This window comes from Nipponia nippon, unplaced genomic scaffold (assembly GCF_047370975.1).
Source record: "Nipponia nippon isolate SJK-2023a ecotype South Korea unplaced genomic scaffold, ASM4737097v1 scaffold_2, whole genome shotgun sequence".
Classification (NCBI taxonomy): domain Eukaryota; kingdom Metazoa; phylum Chordata; class Aves; order Pelecaniformes; family Threskiornithidae; genus Nipponia; species Nipponia nippon.
Window position 1 is genome coordinate 17312745 of NW_028262336.1, and position 14380 is coordinate 17327124.

The following is a 14380-nucleotide window of genomic DNA, read 5'->3' on the forward strand; positions in this document are numbered from 1 at the left end:
CAGGAGCATCTCCGTCTCTCTGGAAGTATATGAGATTTTTGCATCTATTAAGGTGATTGGCAGCATTTTCAATACAGTTTCCAATTATCTCTGCAAACACTTTGGAAAAGTCAATTGCCTAAAGCTTCTCCCCCCTCCCCAGTTATGCTATTCCTTATTTAAATAAGTTAAAAAAAAGAAAAAAAAATGTTTAGTAACAAAGCATGTCTTTGCTATGGCAAATGTAAAAGGTCAGATCTTTATTGAGAGCAAATGGAATTCGGTGAAACTATGCAAATACTTTTACAGCCATTTATGTCCTTTGACGATCTGACCAAAAGCTGTTCTGGAGTGTAACATGCTGCTGTACTCTCTTGCACTCTCTGGAATAAATACTTTGTCACAATAGAGTACATTGACAGTTTCATGTGCAAGAGATCATATGTATATGGAGTAAATAATCCTGAGACATGACAGTGTTTTTAATTCTCTACCCAAAATATATGCAGTGAAGAGAAAGTTTTACAGAGTGGTTTCCTCCCCATCTCTCCACAAGGACTTCTTTATCTATGGACAAACCTCCCAATAATCACTGAAACATTACTGTTCTTAAGCAGAAATCTGCTTTTTTGTTAGTGGACATGAAATTCATAATCTGTTAATGTCTGTGTCGTTCCCCCTACTACCCTCCCCACCTTGCTCAATGGCTTAGCTGCAAAAATTAGCTGTGAATGGAAAAAGAGAGCAGAGACCAAAGGTAAATCTAAATATGTAAATGTATTTCAAAAGTGATGTTCTTGACATTAAATCTTTGAAAGAACCTCACTCTGTCTTCATATCATGCTGTTGCCCAGCATCCTGTCTAAGCCTATTACTGCTCCTACTTGCTGCCAGCATATTCATTAGCTGTTTAATCTTTTAATTCCCATGTGAGGATTCATAGAGAAACTATGTTTGCCTGTAAGTGTATATGCGGGTTGTGTGCCCATACAAATCACGTTTTATTTCTGTTCTTCCTTGTGTTCTTGCTGTGCTTCTATTCCTGCATCTTTACAAATGGCACCATGGTGCCTACTACTCAGCCGCCTTCTGATGCTGTCTTGTCACTGGGCAAACAGACGTGCTGTCTGGAGAAAAGTTTCTTCCTTCTGAGGCTTTGGCAGCTATTCTGGGAAGGCCTTCCTCCCCAAGAAATGATTCTCTCCATCCCAGATGTCCTGTTGTCTGATGGACACTGACAGTCTGGAAGTCCTTGTCAAGAGACTACGATGTCCTCAGTTGGCAGGAAGCGGTGGGCTTGGGCAATGTACTCAGTTCTGGGGATGTGGGAAAAACAGCAGTGTGCGCAGAACTTTAAGGCAGAAGGGCACAGTCAATGCTGGGAGAAACTGCTCAGCAAAACTGTTCAAAGGAAAAGAAAACTTTATTTCCTGCAAGAGCCAACATGATTCATAACGTGTGTGGAAATGAACAGAGATGAGGCACAGGAGGTAATGGGATGTGTGGAGAGAGAGACAGGAAAATGGTGTGTGAAGCAAACAGCCAAAACACAAACATTTCCATACGTGCTACCATGGACCATCAGAGGCCACCTGTAATGACCTAGGCGCCATCTGACTTTTTACAGAGCATAAGAAGTACTTTGGGATGTCGTGTGGGTTCTCAGTAGTTTGAGAGCAGTCTGTTGTGTCATGTAAGCTGGGAACATGCTGGAGGACTTCATGGTTGTACGGGCTGCTCATTAGTTCAAACGTTTTTTGCCCCGTTAGCCACTGGAGCCTGCTATGTGTGCACCTGGAGCACATCGCCAACAGCGATCTAGTTCTTGTGCACCATTCAACCATCTGTGTGCGGTTAGTAGGGAAGATCAGAGGATTTGCTTCAAGTGCCCTTCTGTTCCACACTAAAACAATAATGAAGCCCCACTCTGAAAAACTGTCTTCCAGTATGTGCTATACACGGTGTATCAATCAAAAAAAATCCACTGTTGAAAGTCTCTTAAGGTCAACTGTGTGTGTTTGAGCAGAACTTCAATTCCCCAGCTCTGTGTTGGGGTGTTGTGGCCCCACTGTGCTCTGCACATGCTACTGTGAACTGACTACAGCGTGGTGCACTATTAAGACTATTCAGGTGGTTAATCTTGCTGCTGTTACATTAAGCATAAGAGATAATACTTTAGACCACAAACCTCCATTAAATGTTGTCCATTTTAAATTGACCAACAGATGGCACTATCAGTCTCCTTTTCTCTTGTGGCTTAGAAACAAATCTTAAGCAAACGGTTGTCCGGATCTCTCTGCTGCTAAATTCAGTAATTTCTTTCCAATTAATATTTCATTTAAATTCCTAATGTCTTATAATAGTGCTCAAAATCTGTGCATGCTTACATGTGCAATGAAACAAATTATAAGGATGCATATTCATAAATTTAACCTATAATGTTCCCGTTAGTTTATTAAATGACTCTTGATTTTTGAGTTTATAATTCAATCCTGAATTTGAATAATTTAAATAGAAAAGGCACCACATGTGATCCTCTCAGTTTAGCAGATGCTTATAATAATGGAGAGCTAAAAGGCAGTTTGAAAATGGATGGAACAAGCTAAATTGCATAAAAAGTATACTGCACTAGTTTCTGGAAACTCTACCTTTCTCTTTGTTATAGTAAGTTCTGGTTGTATTCTGTAACTTTAAGATGCATCTTCAGGATCCATAGAAAACACCATCAACTGATAAAAATGATGACTTATAGCAGCTATGTTCTCCTATATTATCTGAATTGCTAATGAAATGAGATTTTCAGAATGAGACATTACTGAGAAAATGTCAGGAATAAGACCTGCCTGAACACAGAGAAAAGAAAAATAAAGTCACAAGGCAAGAGAGAGCAGTGTAGAGTTTAAAGGAACCATTATATAGTTTTGAAGGGACAAATGCTGTGCAGTGTAGACATCTAGCTTTCATTAGCTACCGTGGAAGAGAGAGACTGCTGAGGCTACACTGTGTGTGCTACCACCCTTGCAATAAAGAAGGTATTTTTTCTTATGTTTAAATGGAATTTCCTGTATTTCAATTTGTGCCAGTTGTCCCTTGTCCTTTACCAGGCACCACTGAGAAGTGTCTGCTTCCATCATCTCAATCCCCTTCCCCCCTTCATTTATACATATTGATAAGATCCCCCTTGAGCCTTCTACAGGCTGAAGAGTCCCAGCTTTCTCAGCCTCTCCTCATGAGAGATGCTCCAGTCCCTTAGTCACCTTTGTGACCCTTTGCTGGACTTGCTCCAGTATGTGGGGAGGGCAGAGCTGGACACAGTGCTCCTGATGTGCTCTCACCAGGGCTGAGGGGAAGCATCACCTCCCTGGGGTCACAGAGAGCACACCGCTTTTCTTTCACAGTAGTCCCAGCCACCTTGACAAGGTGATGTCACTTTAGGAAGATATAAAGTTTGCTTTTGACTTGTAGTATTTATTATTTTATCCTGAAAGGTGTTAACTCCTCTTAGTATATAGCCTGTTTTCTGAAAGGCCAGCCGTGATGTAAAGATGTTTATCAGCCTGAATACTTTGGACAGCCCTAGGCCAGCTTCTCCACAGTTGTCCTCCCTGGATGGTCAGTATGTAACTTGTGCAAAGCATCTCTAAAATACTACTGCTCTGAATTGCTTGCTTTCACCAGCTGTTTACTGATTTTGCACAAATGTATGTGACTAAATAAAATGTGAGTAAGGTTTGGAACCAGGTTTTATTTTCTAATGAGAGAACAGCAGTATTATTCCAAATTCCTTATGGTGACTGAGTACAAATACAGGCTTAACTTGCAGAGCACCAAGACAAGCTCTGCTGTGAGGGTGCAAGGCGGCAGACGCAGGGTCTAGTAGCAAAGGTAAAGTGAGCTTCCTTTATAGTCAAGGCTTTTTTTTTTCCAGAGGTATTTTTATCACCACAGCTTTTTCAGTTATGTTTTAATTAAGCTGTATGATTACAGGTGCTTGTCAACAGAGGACATCTATCTGGGTAATTAGAGTGATAGTGTAAGGGATATAAATAGAATACAAAAAGCAGCTAAAAATGAGTCTGTTGCGGTGCAGTTAAATCCTGCACAGCCACTCTTCTTGCCTCGCCTCACTGGGGGTTTAAGTCGCTGGGTTGCTGTCTACTCACACTACATCACTTTAAACTAGATTAGGGAACTGTTTAATGTGAAAACTTAATAAGATGGAAATCAGTCAGGGATGTGAATGGAGGGAAAGCAACCAACACACATCCAAAGCCTCTCCTGTATCATAATACAGTGTGTTCCACGACAGACAGAAATCCTTCGTCAGCAGATGCTAAGTAAACGTATTGTTCCACAATAAATCCTGTTTAGACATCCTCAAGGCCCAGGTCAGCATGCTACTTAAGCACATGTTCAAATCCACTCAGATTTCATAAAGTACTTAAGCTCTAGTCAGGATGGGTTATGTACAAGGAAAGGTTGCAAAATCGGAACCTGTTAATAAATATCTGCTTTATTCAGTGAGGATTTGTTAGCCCTTTTCCATCAATGCTTTCCTTAGGTAGGGCTTAATTTATAAGTATAGATATTTTTTTCTCTTTGTGATTGGCTTTAAGCTGCTGGAAATCAGCAATAATATATAAACAAATTAGTCTTCATTTTAGGTCTGATTTCAAAGACACAACAGAAGTTAACGGAATTTTTCCTTAAAGTAAACAGGGAGCAGCATCAGGCCTTTGCATTCTTAAAAGTTTTCCAGAAAGCCTTAGATTTTCTTCAGCGCGTGCATCTTTATATTTTACAGTCCTGAGAACACTTACGAAGAAGTCCAAAAGGAGTGAATGTGAATCCAAATTTTTATGCAGAATTCTGAAATCCATCATTTCTTAATTACGCTATTTATGGAATAAAAACCTAAGGGTTAGAGTGAAAGCTTCAGGAAAGGAAACACCATTTCTAAATTCTAAAAAAAACCCCACCCTATGCAGCTTCCAGGGCAGTTTGTAGCTTTTTGAGGTATCCTTGCTTTTTATGCCATAGTTATTTTCTTTAACCTGACTTTTTGAAAAGGGAAGAAGCCAGCAGTTCTCTCATATACACTCCTTTATAATTTGAGAACACGGTAGGAGAAAAAAAAAGTGCGGCTGTTCCTTTTCCTCTAAATCTAAAGGAAAGTTTCTGAGTAAGGACTTGCTTTGTAACCTCAGGAAGGCAATGGTAGCTTTCTGTTTAGCTTTGCTGGGCCTTTCATGAGCTTCATCTTCTGTTGATTTATAGTGAGTAGGGTAATTCTATAAGATACAAAGCACTGTATCTTAATTTGTGTGCTGGAACCTCACTGTAAATTTGTTGTCCAAGATGTTTCCCTTTCATAATTAAATTGCAGTAGCTAGTTTTATTGCTGTTCCCAGGGATAAATCTTTGATCTGAGAGCTTTCGTGCTCTATATCTCTCTTGCTCACCTTTTTATTACAGGTAAGGGATTATTTTTTACTATCTTCCTGACGGTCTTGACAGAAACTTAACTTATATTGGTCTGTGCCTTCTAATTTATTCATTGACTGGAGAAACCTTGTATTAATAAGCCTTTTACATATTGCCCCATACTGTTATGTTCTCTTCAGCTTATGTGCAGATACCCTCCAATTTCCTATAGGATTTTTAACCTCATTGGTTTCTGTTCTTTAGGATATCTATCATGCTGTCCTCAGGCAGCACGCATAACCGCTAGTACTAGTAAAGGAATTTGTGTAACCTCTTATATAGTAACAAAACTAAAAATTCTGGAAAGTGGAAGATCAAGCTTGTGTTCTGTTATAGCAGCAAACCCAGAAACCTCCTTGTGGCATTACTGTCTAGTACATATGGGGTTTTTGTGGAAGACAGAGAGAACAACAATAAACTTATAATTGCTATTTGGTATAGGGTTTTCCTAGAGAAGAGCTTGAATGGCTGAAACATTTGTGAAAATACAACTAATAGCCTTGTCCGTAAAAATAAAATGAAGCTCCAGATATGAGAATTAGAACAAAAAGCTAAAGCAATACACAAGAACTATAAACAGTGTAAAATGTAATTGCAGCATTTAGCATTACGCTGTAATGTCATAAACATCAGCCAATAGTGCCTTCAGCGGAGATTAAACTGCCTCGCTTCACCAGCAGGATAGGCATGTGTAGTAATCATTCCAGTTCCTTCTTGCGCGCAGCTGTCCCAAAATCTCTCTTGGAAAAAGGATGCTCTTCACTACCTTTGCATGTCTCTTCTCCCCTTTTGGGATTTGTCAGAATTTTACCTAGGATTTATGTTAATAGGGGAGCCAAGATGTTGCCACAGCAATCTCTTGCTTACTTTATAGCTTTTTGATATATAGGCACCGTTCATTGTAGCGCTGCTTCTAAAAATTTTAAGAGGTGTGTTAGTAACAGATAAACACGTGATGCAAAGTGCTATCTTTCTGCTTTGACAGGAAAGAAAAAAGGCAATGAAATCTAATTTCCCCCACACACCTTAGATTATGTACACAAAGGTCAGAATGAAACCTGGACTGCACTTTGAACCCTGCAACAGTCTGCATTAAAATATGTTAACGTTCAAGTGCATTTCTCTTGGTCAGTCTTTGTTGGGTTGGACTCTATTTATGAAGCTGGAGAGGCTCCCTCTGGTGGCTAATTTGTCATTTAGCACCTTTTACGTTTTTAAAAGCTGGTCTCTCTGTAGTCTGGTGGATAAAATACTGGCAAGCACTAAGTGTTGGTTCAAGTGCTGTTGGAAATGTAGCAACATTTTTCAATTTACATTCAGCAAATTGTTAGTGGGTACTAACAGAAGTGATTTGTCGAGCATGCACAAACTTCATAATAAATTTACCTGCACTTCTCAAATGTGACCTGTGACCCTTGAAAAATTAGTTTGGCCATCTCTTGACAGACGTTGCTAACATTGCTGAAATTTAGGAAAGCTGTAGGATATGCTAAATTCAAAGGCCATCTTGCCCAGCCAAACTATTGCATATTTATATATGTTTTATTGTCTTTTGGCAAAAAGAAAGCACTATGTTTATGTTATGTTGTGAAAGAGAGGGAGAAGAGGCTGCATATCTTTTTAATTAGAATATCTTTTCTTGTCACATCTCGTGATGGTGAAAAAATACTGTTTCTAGAAGAAAAAAAAAACAAAACAAAACAAAAAACCACCTACATTTCAGCAATAAGGGCTCTTAACATTATCTCTGGATTAGAGAGCTTTGGAGCTGGGGTTCCCAGCCAGGCAAGCTGTTTTTACCAACTGGCTGCCTACAACAGTGACTGGGCATTTAGCAATTTATAGGGCTTGCAAGGAGATTTTTCAATCTTTTAAAATGCTAGTAGCGTTTTCCTTTCCCCATTCCAAACAGTTGGATTCAAGGTAATAAATGTACTAGCTTTATGAAGTATAACTTTAAAAAGAAAGTGTAACAGCTTAGAGAATTCATGTAGGAGGGATATTTTCAAGGATGTTCAAGTTACTTTGAAAGAAGCCTTAATTTCATATGCAAATGCAGGTGTTTTGGAAGCGGTTTCAAGGATCAATTTTCTCTAGTAAGTGATATAAACACAATATCCAATGCTGTCCAGCTTTTGGGATAGATAGCCTTTGCAATTAGTTCAGTCTCCCACTTGTGATTTGCTTGCGATGCTGTTAAAACTTCGATGGTGTTACCTTGTACTTGCTCTTTCTTTGTGGAAGCATTTATAAAACCAAGTGTTTAAAAAAAAAAAAACTATAAAGGTTCTTTTCAGTGTTGATGACAACTTGCATAAGTTTTGTGACTGGGATGTTTTCCCAAAAGGCTCAACTACTGGAATCAATAAATTGCACTGAGAATATTGGCTTTCATTAAAACTGAATACCATAAGAAAGTCTGCAGTCTGCCTTTGCAGAGAAATTCTTTAAATATTGAACTGATTGTAGGCTGTTGATTTAAAAGTGAAAAGCCAAAGCTAAATAATCACAAATTTCATTACATTGAAACTTGTCTAAGAGTTTTGGAAGCCAGGTTGCTGTTTTTCCTTGAATTTCAAAATAGTGAGACTTGGAACAACTAAACAACATCTGCTGAAAATAAAAATGTGTTATGATTATAGTGAGCAAGAAACGAACTGGTCCAAAAGTTGCTCCAGCTAGTTCAGAAACACTTGTTGACCAAAGAATTAATTTCTTTCCTGTTTTCTATGCAGTTCCATGCCTTTACTTTCAGTTTTAATGAATGTGTATTTTTCCTTTATCTGTCAAGCAGTTGATAGTGTTCCAAATTTAGGCTTTTCATGTGCTCAGTATTGCTAACTACAGCTGTTCAAAAATTATGTCCTGCTATAGGGCAGGACTCTTTCTTGAGGGAAATCGGTTGCTTGGTCATAGTATCATGATTTGAGAAACTAAAGAAATCTATTACTCTTTAAAAGATAGTTTATTTTCTTTGCATTTCTCAGTGATAGAAACTTCATTTTCAGGCAGCAAGAAACCCAAGGTTCTTATGCTGGCTTCTGATTCAAACAATTAAGTATTAAGAAGTAATTCCAATCTTGTTAGATTTATTTAAGAAGTCATGCCAGCTAGCAGTGACATGCAGTTTCAGTCTGTAGTCAGGCTTCCTCGTTGTCCTGGGACAGCAGAACAAACTTTTACATCTCTCTTGCACATAACGTTGTTAGCCTGATGCAACCTCTGCAATCCAAATGTTTATATGCACTGTCATCTCTGAGGCTTCCACATCATGTTTTCAGTCTATTGGCCAATGTTAACAAATTTTGACAAAAGGTCAGACGTTTCAAATATATTTACAGTTTCAAGCTTAGTTTAACCTCAAGAAAATGGTGGGCTGTCCCTGGAAAGAACAGCCCATGCATTGCTGCTTCGTCCTTTACATTGCTCTAGCAGTCCTGTGGCTGTGTGGTCACCAGAGCCACTTGCTGATCTGGGTCAAAATGAATCATTTCTAGGTCAGGCCAGCTCACAGGTGGATAAGCAAGCCAACCACACGGCCAGAAGGTTGCTGTCACTGGCCAAATGGAGATAGCAAGCAAGTAATAGCGGGTTGTTGGGAAGAATGGCAGGGAGCAGGACAGAGAGTTTGGGATTACCTAGTTCATTAGCAGCTGGTTGTTGAGCCACAAATCTTTAGAGTCAGGCATCTTTGGTTCTGATTTACAGACAGATCTACTTGTTTTTCAGAGCTTTATGCACTGTAGTAGGAGCAAAGATTAAGAGAAGGCTGGGGAAGCATCTCCAAGGGCAAACTTCCCCCTAGTGGTCTATAATGAGGAGATTCATTTTTATTGTTCTTTTTTTCTATTATCTTCACATTCTCACATGGGACCAGCTCAGTGAGGCTCCTGTAGCAAAAGAATAAATTGCTCTGACTTGGTGGCCTGTTGTGCTTCAAGAAGGAGGGACAGGATGGAGGAGGGATGAGGAGGGGAAAGCCATAAAGAAACTTATGCCTCTGCCTTGTCTGAAATTTCCTTTAAGCATGCTGTAGGCAGAATAGAAGAGAAACATTTCCCATTGCTCAGTATTTAACTACAGGCATGAAAGCAGCCCAGTTTAATGAAACAGGTTAACAAATTCATTCAGACTAATACTTGGTAATTTAAGCTTTTAGCTCACTTTTCCAGAAGACTCTCAGAGCACTTGTGGAAATGGAGCAGTCTCTGTAGTCTCACAGATTTTAGAGATACTTCAGGTTGAATTTTGTTTTAATAAATCTTTCAGCAAAACAATAGCAGTAGAGTAGCAGAAGGATAGTCTTACAAGATGCCTTTCGCTGATAACAAAGCATAAGTAATCCTGACTTGCCTTATATAGGGACTTTTTCAGTTATTTAAATTTCCTTGTCCTATAAAGAGTTCCAGATCTGCAGCCTACATAGGAATGGATGTGTACTTCCACTGACAGTACTCCTGTGAAGGGAGTCTTAAGGGGAAAAAAAGTTTCCTATTACACAACTGTTCCTTATGTTTAGGCACCCAGAATCCATCTCGGAGCATTACCAAATGCTTCTTGGGATAAAACGAAGTCCAAACTGATCCATTGTGGAAACTTCCAGCCTAGAAGAACATATCTCTTCAGGGGCAGGTTGGCTTTTTTATGTTTTATATTCCTTCAATTTTTTTTCTTTTAAAAAAGCAAAACAAAAAAGCCCCAATAATGGAAGTGTTAGCATTCATGTAGGTCACTGAAGGAATCCTGCCGAGTTATTGATATCTGTGGCATTTTGAACTTGATGGTTTTATACTTATTGTGGGAAATTTATATGTATTTTCATGAAGGTCCCCAAGGAAATATCTACTAGCCTTGCCCATGATACCTTTGTTGTTTTCGTTTTTTTAACTACACTTGAGACTGCTGAGAGCAGCTGCCTAAAGGTACAGGGCATCTCCTGCGAAGACCAGATTATTTCAATTCTATTGATTTGTTGTAGTCAAAGATGAGCTTGATTAAACTCAGCTTAGCAAGCAGACTTCTTTGCTTATGCACAGCTGATAACTATCCACACTAAACTGCTCCATTGAAGACAAATATTTCTATACATTTCGACATTGATTGCTGTTGACAAGTGCCACGTACAGCTCCTTCTGTTTCTTGTAACCTTGGTCAGAATCACCTGTACTCTCTTGTTCCCACAGTGCTTAACGCTGTATCAAAACTTTCCTAGGGAATTTATTGTGCTCATGGAAATTTGTGCATAATTTTTAAACCTATTTTTGGCTATGCGATGCTTTTAAAGTATTTGGAATTAATATCTGCTGTTTCTTAAATAGTGACTAACTCCACAAACATTTTTGCACATCTAAGTGTTGCATATGTCTGATTAGCAAAGCAAATGAGAAGAAGTTTACATGTGTTTTCTAAAAGACAAATAAAAAAATAGAATTTCAAACATTCTTTTCTACTACTGCAGATGAGTAACACATGTTCTGTGTTTCCAAATGCCAGCACTTCAGAAAAATAAGAGATCCCTGTCTTCTAAAAGTCACAGGCTTTGATTTAATAAATAAGCAGAATACACAGCACCAATCAGTGAAAACCCAAGTGTTGAGAGAACATGCAAGGAGGTAAAACAATGTCTGTATAAGACTTGGAAGTTTAACAACAATTAGATGCTGCATCAAGGAATTTACTGAGACTCTTCTTCCATACCAAATGTCTGAAAACAACAGACTGAATTGAGTCCTTGTGTAAAACATGGAAGTGTGCATGTGCAAGGTTAGAGAGCCTTTTTATTGGTTCTAGACATGCGCTTATGCATCTTACTGGATTTGGATTTTCGTTTGTGAAGGTTCAGAAGTAACTGATTTTGTCTTTAATAAGCTGTATGAGGAGACACAGAATGAAGTCTAAAAGAATAAGAACATGACAAATGTCTCAAAAAGTTAAATAATTGTTCTTAATAATTATGAATATGTGCCTAAACTGCTCTCCCACTGCTTCCAAGGCTTATCCATTACTATTGAAGAGACATTTTTAAAGGGCATTTGTTACAGTAAATGTTCTTCTCATTTGACTTTGAATAACCTTCTTGTCTGAAAGGACAGGCTATGCTTGGGTCCTGCTAGGGGGCAGGACTGGTTTGCCAAAGCTTAAGAAACTGGATTCTCTTGCCTTCTCAACTTTGAGTTGCTCTCAACAGGGACTAGAAAATGAAGACTGTCACCATCATGAACTTCTCTGTAACAAGGGCACAGAAAAAGCAGGGTGCTCTCTGGTAAAATGGGAGGTACCTGAAGGATGCCTGTAGGATATGCAGGCTCTGAATCACAAGTTGGTGTTATGATGGTCCACTGAAGGCTGTAAACTATGAACCCAATCAACTCAAAGGGAAGCAGATATGATAATGCAAGTAACTGGGTCACTTTCTTGATTTCAGCATCTGTCATTCAGAGGCTGATTTAAAAGCCTAATTCTTCCTCTAAAGCTGTTCATCCATGGTTGGACTTGATGATCTTAAAGGTCTTTTCCAACCTAAACGATTCTATGATTCTATGTTATGATCCAAAATTAGCATTAGAAATTGCCTTTTTTTTTATTAAATCAAAATTATATTTGGATTGTGTTTCATGGTCCTGTACTTTTTCCCAGTACAAAAGAGATGGAGCTACTGGAGAGCGTCTAGTAAAAGGCCACCAAAATGATTAAGGGACTGGAGCACCTCTCGTATGAGGAAAGGCTGAGAGAGCCTGGGCTGTTCAGCCTCGAGAAAAGAAGGCTTCGGGGGGATGTCATCCATGTTTTATACATTGATATTTATTATCTGAAGAGAGGGTGTGAAGAAGGTGGAGCCAAGCTTTTTCAGTGGTGCCTAGTGACAGGACAAGATGCAATAGGCACAAACTGAAACACAGGAGATTCGTTCTGGACATCAGGAGACATTTATTTACTGTGAGGGTGACTGAGCAGTGGCACAGGTTACCCAGAGAGGGTGTGGAGTCTCCATTCTTGGTGATAATCAAAAGCTGCCTGGACATGGTCCTGGGCAACTGGGTCTAGGTGGGCCCTGCTTGAGCAGAGGACTTTGACCAGATGACCTCCAGAAGTCCCTTCCAATCTTGACTATTCTTTACCTGTATTTTTATGCCCTAGTTATGCTTTGAATTAAAAGCTAATCCTGCACAAATTCACATTTAAGCAGTGCCAGTTATGCAATTCCCTTGACTTCCTGCACAGTGACAAGCACATTGATGGCAAAAACTTAATTGTCTTTGTGGCATCTCTTGGACATATGTGGCATACCCTCAAAGATACTAATAAGCTAGGTAATAACAGTTTTGGGGACAGACCTCTGAAACTTGATCACCTAGATTTAAGTATCTGATTGCAAACACAAGAAGTAATAGGACAGCTGATTATTCTAAATGGGGCCTCAAAGTCGTTGCTGAGCAGAGAAAAACTATGCCTGTAATTACTTGCATATGTAAAACTGTGTATCAGAAAAAAATCTATGCTGAAAGTCAGACCTTTTAAAAAATACTGTGAACTGGAAGACTTGGACTAGAAATGAGAGGTCCTTAATACAGAGTATTGTATGGGGAGAAGGAAGTATAACTCACTCCGTCAAGTATTCTAATTTGCAGGTTCCTCTTTTATTATAATTTAGGGATAGGAGTAATAAATGGAAAGATAGCATTCCATGAAGCAAATAAGATGGAAGAATGAATATATCACTTTTACTTCTTCTGTAACTTCTCCTTGATTTATTTCCATGTCATCTTTTTTGAGTGATCGTTAGTGTTGATCACCCCCTAGCCCAGAGCTGATAAAATAATAAAGATAATATTGTTCCCGTGGGTGCTATTACTATATATATTATGGATATATACTATACTATATATATATGATATATTATTATATCACAGACATCACTGAAGAATTCCACCTCTTTTTTTCATAAATCATGGTTAAGTCGCAGGGATTTTGGAGGGGAGGGAGAAAAGAGAGAGGGGAGGGGGAGGTTGGCCAATGACTTAAAAATTAGCCATTTAGTGTATCTGTAAAACACTTTCCTGTTTACAAGTTCTAGATGTAATTGAAGAAACTATTGGCACTTGCAAAGAATGTTAAATCCTGGCTTCAGTTTTGGGTTGAGGGTTCCTTTCCCAGTCACACTTATTTGCCCTTTTTCCGGAATGCTGTATTGAATGAAGGGGCACAAACTCTGTAATAAGATTTGCTGCATCTATTGAGAAGTATAAACAGTTTGTAAATCCTCCAAGTAACAAAGAGTAAAGAATATACTTTCTGCAAATGTTTTTATACTTGCACTTGTGCTATTTTGGCATTAGGTAGAAAGGAATATAGTCAGCCAAAACCGGTTTTGATTTAAAATAAGTGAGGATCCTCTGATCAGGTTTCATTGGCTTTTGGATCTTGGCAAACTGCATATGTGCAAATTCATAATACTTTTTTTTTTTTTACTTACGTAACCTGAAAACTGTAACGTAGTATGGTATTCCATTGCTTTATGTTTTATAGCCTCTTGGGAGTAAAATCTTACCTTAATTTTGTTTAGGCATTTTATACACATCCAGTTTGCTCAGGGATAATTGAGAGGAAAAGATGTGAGGGTATGATTGAGAGAGAAAAAATAGAGACAGATAAAATTTTTCAGATGGAGTGTGTGTGTTTATGAGTGAGAAGGCAGGGCAGGGATGATTTTAGAGTGTCTAAGATTTTTCATGAATGAAAACATTTGAGGCATTAAGGCTGATATTGAGTTACATAAACATGCTGGGTATACAAGGACTTCACTATATATTATGGAAACACTCTTGATAGAAATAAAAGGTGAAAAATTTTAGGATCCTTGTTTGTACTTAGTATCTTTTATCCAGTGACATCATTCACTAAGTCCAATCTAATGATT

General features: G+C 38.6%; 1 long non-coding RNA gene across 1 annotated transcript in view; it reads left to right on the forward strand.

Annotated features, from left to right (window-relative positions):
• The window catches only part of LOC148055676 (uncharacterized), a 51791-nt gene that overhangs the window by 15161 nt on the left and 22250 nt on the right, over nt 1–14380 (forward strand). The window lies entirely within an intron of this gene.